The sequence below is a fragment of the Solanum tuberosum genome, unplaced genomic scaffold, assembly GCF_000226075.1.
Source record: "Solanum tuberosum cultivar DM 1-3 516 R44 unplaced genomic scaffold, SolTub_3.0 contig00079, whole genome shotgun sequence".
Taxonomy (NCBI): domain Eukaryota; kingdom Viridiplantae; phylum Streptophyta; class Magnoliopsida; order Solanales; family Solanaceae; genus Solanum; species Solanum tuberosum.
Window position 1 is genome coordinate 1 of NW_006240415.1, and position 6,958 is coordinate 6,958.

A 6,958-nucleotide genomic window follows, 5' to 3' on the forward strand; every position below is an offset into this window, starting at 1 on the left:
GTTTGAATATTTGTGTTGAGAATTCGAGTTTGTTTCACCCAATTATAAACATTTGCAACTATGTTGAATAAATATTAAGTTCACATCAAAGCACACTTTCATATAGCCATATAGGTATTTAAATAACACTAGTAAAGCTGAATAAAATTGTTTATCTAATTGTCGTATCTTAAATTCATGTAATCCATGAATTGACCTATTTTGATCTCTTATACCTGCCAACTCATCTTCTTCTGACCAATTTCATCCACCACATGTTTTCTTCTGGGTCTTCAAGTGCGCTCCAAGTCAATAATAATAAAATGCACGTAAAATCCTGTAAAAGAAAAGGTGTAGTATATATACATCAAATCTCAAAAGATGTTTCACTGATGGAACAAATATAAAAGCAACAAATTCAAGTAATAAGATATTCATTATCAACCTGGTCAACTTTTAAATCTGACCCAAAATTTCATCAGAAAGAGAAAAACAAAGAAAATATTGTTAAACAAAGAGTGGTTGAATTATAATTCCATTGAGGATTTAGTGTGGTTTTTATCACGGCGAATTCGGTCAAGACACCAACCAACACTCCTACTTGACAACCACCAATCAATCCACCATAAATTACTACCTTACAACATACTATCAGTAAGTATAATATTTAAATTAGAGAAAGGCCTAAAATGCCCCTCAATTATTTGAATTGTTACAAAATTATCATCCGTCCACTTTTCGGCCCTTAAATTTCTTTGACGTCAATCTTTTGGCTAAAAATATCTTATTTAACCATCAACACTCATAAGATGGATGAGAGGTCAATATTGTACCAAATCTCATAATTTAAGAGTATCTTAAGCCCTTATCTGTTAAAATAATTTATGGGCTCATATGATTGATATGATTTTGGTTCCATAGTAAAATCATCTTCCCACCCCATCCCCTCTTTACTACCTCTCTCTTTCACTTTTTTCTTCTTGGTTCTTGTCCACTATTTTATATTTTATTTATTTTTAAAACATATGAAAAAATAAGGGAGAAAAAAAGGAGGGAAATAACGAGGACATACAAATAGAAATAATTATTTTCGTAGAAAATAATTTAATAACATTTTTTTCGTATGTACCATGAATTCAAAATAAATGAATAAAACTAATCTTTTTTCCTATCCCCACCCTACCCCACCATGATAACAATATAAATTAAAAGAATATGAACATGTTAGTTCAAGTTTAAGTCTTCAATATCTTAATTATGAATAGAAGATTAAAACATAAATAAAAATAGGCAATGAACAAGAAAATTGGATAATAAAAGAAAATTTTATCATAGTGAAAAATAATAATCTTAATTTAATTCAGACACGAAGTTTAGGTGAGTCCTCAATTATGAATTGAGTTATAATAAATTGGTTATTAATCTAAAATAGGCTAATAGACAGATATCATGAAATTAATAATTTCTTAAAAATTATTTTCAAGCGTATTGGGTCAAAATATGAAGTATATGTGATTTTTATTATTTATTTGAGAAGGGTTTAAATTTGAACCAATCAGATTAGGCAACCTAATAAATAAATATTTAATGATTTTACTTTAGGGGAGCTATTAAAATTAAGGTCAAATATGAGCGAAATGGTTAATATCAGTTATATTTTAGCCAAAAGGTTGACGTCAATGGTATTTGGGGGCCAGGAAGTGGATGAAGGATAGTTTTGTTCCAATTCAAATAGTTGAGGATATTTTAGGCTCTTATGCATAGTTGATTTGCTTGTTTTTTTTTTTTAATAACGATAAATTTTACATATTTAGATATTGGAAACAAATACTCTAACTATTCAAATACTTTTTTAATATATAAATATGTATTTAAATTTAGATATCGGAGGACTCGTTTAGTCATAGATTTTGGTGGTATTCTTTGGCAATATTTATTTGGCCATAGAATCTATCAATTTTTAGGAAATTTTGAAATCAAATTCCAAAATCTCAAAATTTACTAAAAACCTACCATTGGGCTAAAATATTGCTTCTTTCTTTTTAAATTTTAAAATTCATCGCAAACTTCTATATTTATATAAAAAAAAAATCATCTATTTATCACCCCAATTAGTTCTTATCTATCATTTTTGGTCATTTGATTTAAAAATGCAAATTGGTCGTGAAAAGATTGTTCATAAAATGTGGTAAAATTATATTAAAAAATAAGTAGTTACTATCATTGTTGTTGTTTTTATTATTATTAGTATTCTTATCTTTTTGTAATGATGGATATTCATAACTAATTATAATTTTGTTATTAGTAGTTTTCATTAAAATATGGTGTTATGATGTTAGGATAATGCATTAGGAGCGTTTCATTATAAAATAATAATCTTGTGCCAAATTTATGGGTATTTCTGATAGTATTTTACAATATTTGGAAATTTATAGCCAATAACTTATGTTTTAATAAAATACAATATTTTTTTAAAAAAACAATTTATTTTAAAAAGTACTCCAAATGGGAAACGTGTTAGTCGAGTTGGATGAGTTATAAAGGATGCGACTATTTTGTTGAGCAATAAGTCTCCGCAGTTGGAAGGATGGGCCAGATTCTGCAAAAATTCAAAGGTAACATCCATGCTTTGTTCGATCAATTTCTTGATTTGAGTTGCTACATGCGGATTTCAATTACAGTTTTCTTGTGTAAATAATTGATAATTTAGGGTTGGATTTAGGAATTCGAAAAATATAGTTATAATAACTAATTAGAAATGTATATAAATTGTTGGTTTTATGAATCTGGATCGCCTCATTTTGGACCGGAGGGAGGAGTCTAGTTGCAGCAAAGATTTGCATCTTCATCTTCAATGGAATAGCTAATTCAGGAATATTTACATTATACTGTCACCAATTTTATTTTCATTAATATTACAGCCGATATAAGTGTTGAAATTACTTTACACATAAATACAATAGCAGTTGTGATATGGATTTCTGACCCTAACTCTTCTTAGAAGTTATTTTTATTGTTTATTTGTAATGTCAAAGTAGATTACAAATCAAACATGTCTTGTCCTCTCCTCAAGCATCACACAACCTTACTGTATTAATCTGGATATTTTCAAACTACCACTATCTTTATTCCCACATCAATGAATGTCATCATGTTACCCTCCTTTTTGTCTCTGTGTTATTGAATTATTACTTATCTTCAGTAGTTACCTATTCATGCATTTGATTTCCTTCAAATGTAGCTTATTTTGGTCTTATACTTCCATTGAATCAATCAATCAATTGGAGGCTTTTCTTTTGGGCTGGAAAGTCTACACCTAAACATTAACCGCAAGTTTCCGCGGAGTATATGTGAGATGTAATGAGGCTGATTCATAACACTTACACCTCATAACTATCTAACTATGCATAGTATGTACTCAGGCCATTAAGGATAAATAGGTTATATATACAACTGTCAAGTCATGTTTTATAAAAAGTTTGAACACTTGGCATTCTCAAATAGTTATTTCTTGTTCTAAGCCTTGTTTAACATTCGAGGTTAATGTGATGAATAAATATATTTTCTCATCTCAACAGTAAGCCAGTGTTACTGAAATATAAAACACCACATTTACCTGATGCAGGTAAGCAGTGGAGAGAGATACATTACAAAAAAAAACAGACAAGGTCTTTGACCGTGTCAGAATTGATTCAGGAAGAGAAAATCTCAAGTTTGAAGACCTTTAAATTGTTGTACTACTTGTTTTCAAGTAAGAATGTGATTTTTATATATCTGTATGTATACATGTTTATTACTTGGAAGCTGCTAACGTCTTATCACTTTCCAGTGATATCAATAAATGTTTGCCGGGTCCTCATTTTGATCCTCCTACAAAACATCAAGTTAGAGCCCTGATGCAGGTTTCCATTAGCTGCTACACTATTAGTCTTCGTGCATTGTTCAGTTACCTCATGTTTTAATTTTCATTCAATGCATTGCTGATTGAATCACTGTGGCCGTGCCTAGACCATTCTAATCACTCTGTTTTCATTTAAAGTACGTCTTATGGTAATGGATATCTAAAAATGATTCATTTAATTTCCTTCTTTACTTTCTTAAACTCCATGTCAAGTCAAAACATGACAAACAAGGAAACGGAGGGAGAATCATCTTTATTACCAAGTGAATATGGTTTGCTTGCTCATGTGTATCGTTTTGGGAACTTTACTTTGTTTACCGATTCTTCCATTTTCTTTGGAAAGAGGTTAAGGGAGAAATTTTCTCTTTCTTGTTTGGTTTGTCAAAAGAACTGGAAGTGAAAAGATTTCACCCTGCGATATATACAGAGAGAACTTGAAGTGGTATTGTAGTTATATGAAAAATTATCTTCTTATGTTTCTTTAGGAATCTTATCAGTTGAAATTATTTTCTCCTATTCACATTTCTTCATATTCCTACTCTGAAAAAATATGTTTTTATTTTACCCTCGTCCTACATTTGCTTGCTTTTTCAATTATGGCTTATTTCCTTTCTTTTTTTCTTTTTACTGATTCAGCTTACTTTTAACAATGTGTTACAATTTGAGTTTATCACAGAAGTGTTTGATTATTTTGTTTCATGTACAGGAGTGTGATATCAATACTGACGGAGAACTAGACCGTCAAGAGTTGGTGAAGTTCATTAGGAAATTAACTAAGGATACTTTTATTATGGTGAGTCAGGGACTACTTATTACGTTGGCAGTAGCACCAACTATCGCTGTGCTAACGAAGAGGTCAACAGAGGGAGTCCCACATGTTGGAAAGGTGGTTCAAAAGATGCCCAATTCTGTTTATGCTTCCCTTGTTACTCTTGCAGTTGTGCTGTTTCAGCAAGTAGTTGAGTCAAAAGAATAAAAGATGCATATTGTACCTTAAGAAACAGACTTCTATACATGCCAGTAGGCTTTGAAGTTTGAGTGCACCATCTTTTTAGTAGATTGTTGGACAGATCTTCAATAATTCTCTATATATTGACTTTGTGATATATATAATATATAAAATCCAATTCTTTTTTTGAAAATCTTCTACTATTAAGCTCATTACTCTAGGGAATTTAGAACATGAATGTAACTCTGTACTTCGATTGTCGGAGAAGTTATAAGTTTAAATTCACTCAAAAGTTGTGGAGTATCAAATGCATATTTAATATCCCTAACTCTAGCCGTAAATGATCAAACATATATTGCGGAAAGAGTTTTTCTTTAACTGCAAATTCTGAAAATCCACAGTAGGTGTAATTGGTGCATGACAATGTTTTCTTACCATATTTCCCTAAAGCTTCATGAACGGATGTTAAACCCAGAAATATTCAGATTGTAAAAGACGAAATGCTAGAGTTGCACCCACATATAGAAAGGGGAGAGGATTTTTTGTTCAGATTTTCTTTTCTCAACTGTATTACAATGTGATAGACATATATGGGCCATGTACATACAATGGACCCAACACATAATTACATATGCGGGCCAAGCCTAATACAAATAAATGAACTAAATAAGCAAATTAAGTGTAAATTACGTTATTATACGACTTAAGATAACATAATCTCTAATAATCTCTACAATTTGAATTAATTACAAAAATCATTTTTTCCGTCTCTCTCTTACCATTCGGATACATCACTCCACTTCTATAAGATACATTACAATTTTTTTTGTGTACAATGTATTAGGTACAAATGTTATTGCTAATACATAACCTTAATTATTTCAAACCTATGAATCTGGTTTATAGGTATGTATCTGATAGATAACTATGAATATGATACATAACTCATGTATTGTTTGCTATATATCAAGCGAAGGAGCAATGTATTAGTGAGTTTTTAAAAATTCAGGATTATTGTAATTTAGAAAACTTTCGTGATAGGATGTGGTTAGCACCCAAATTGTTGGGGTTTATATACTTCATATGAAAATTAATGGACTAATCTGGAACTGGAGGTATTCCAACACCCCCCCCCCTTAAAGTTGGAGGGAGATAGCACCCCTACCTTGGGAAGAAAACCATGATGAGCAGGACCATGTAAGACCTTGGTGAAAATGTCCACCAACTCAGAAGTAGTAGGACTATGGAGGAGACAGATGAGACCATTAGTCATCTTCGTGTGAAAAAAATGACAGACCAACTCAATGTGCTTGCTACACTCATAGAAAACAAGATTTCGGGCAATGTGAATAGTAGCCTGATTGTCACAATGTACCGGGATAGAAGATCATGTGATGCCAAAATCAGACAAAAGGCGAGATAACCAAGTAAGCGAAACAACAACTTTGCTAAGAGAACGATATTCAGCCTTAGCAGATGATAAGGACATGATGGACTGTTTCTTAGACTTCCAAGAAATGAGGCAACAACCCAACAACACACAAAAACCAAAAACAGACTAACAGAGCAAGCAACCCAATCACTGTCACAATAGACAAAGATGGAAGTATTAGGGTTGGAGTATAAACAAATGCCATGATCAGGGGTCCCTCTGACATAACGTAACAAATGCAATGCGGCAGTCAAGTGCGGAACACAAAGGTACTGCATGAATTGATTGAGGCATTAAACAACAAAGAAGATGTCGGGCCTAGTCTGTAAGAAATTTCAGCTTGCTAATCAGGGAGTGATACTCCTCGGGCATGGTCAAAGGATCACCCTCATGGAGGCGGAGTTTGACATTCATTTTGTGAGGGTACGCCATAGGGGAGACATAAGAACAATGAAGAGCGAGAAAGAGATCATGAATGAATTTCCTTTGGTGAAGCAATATAAGACCTCAATGCGCATAAAATAATTGAGAGCACCCAACTCCTTTATTTTGAATTGGCACTCCAGATCCTTTATTTTGAATTGGCACTCCAGATCCTATTTCAAGGAGGAAATCTTGGCAACGTCAATGCCGATGAGAATTATGTCATCCATATACACAACCGCCACAACAATGGACCCACCAGAAACTCTAGTTA

General features: G+C 32.1%; 1 pseudogene; it reads left to right on the forward strand.

Annotated features, from left to right (window-relative positions):
* Positions 1 to 2,496: 2,496 nt before the first annotated feature.
* Positions 2,497 to 5,017, forward strand: LOC102597741 (uncharacterized; annotated as a pseudogene).
* The last annotated feature ends 1,941 nt before the right edge of the window (positions 5,018 to 6,958 follow it).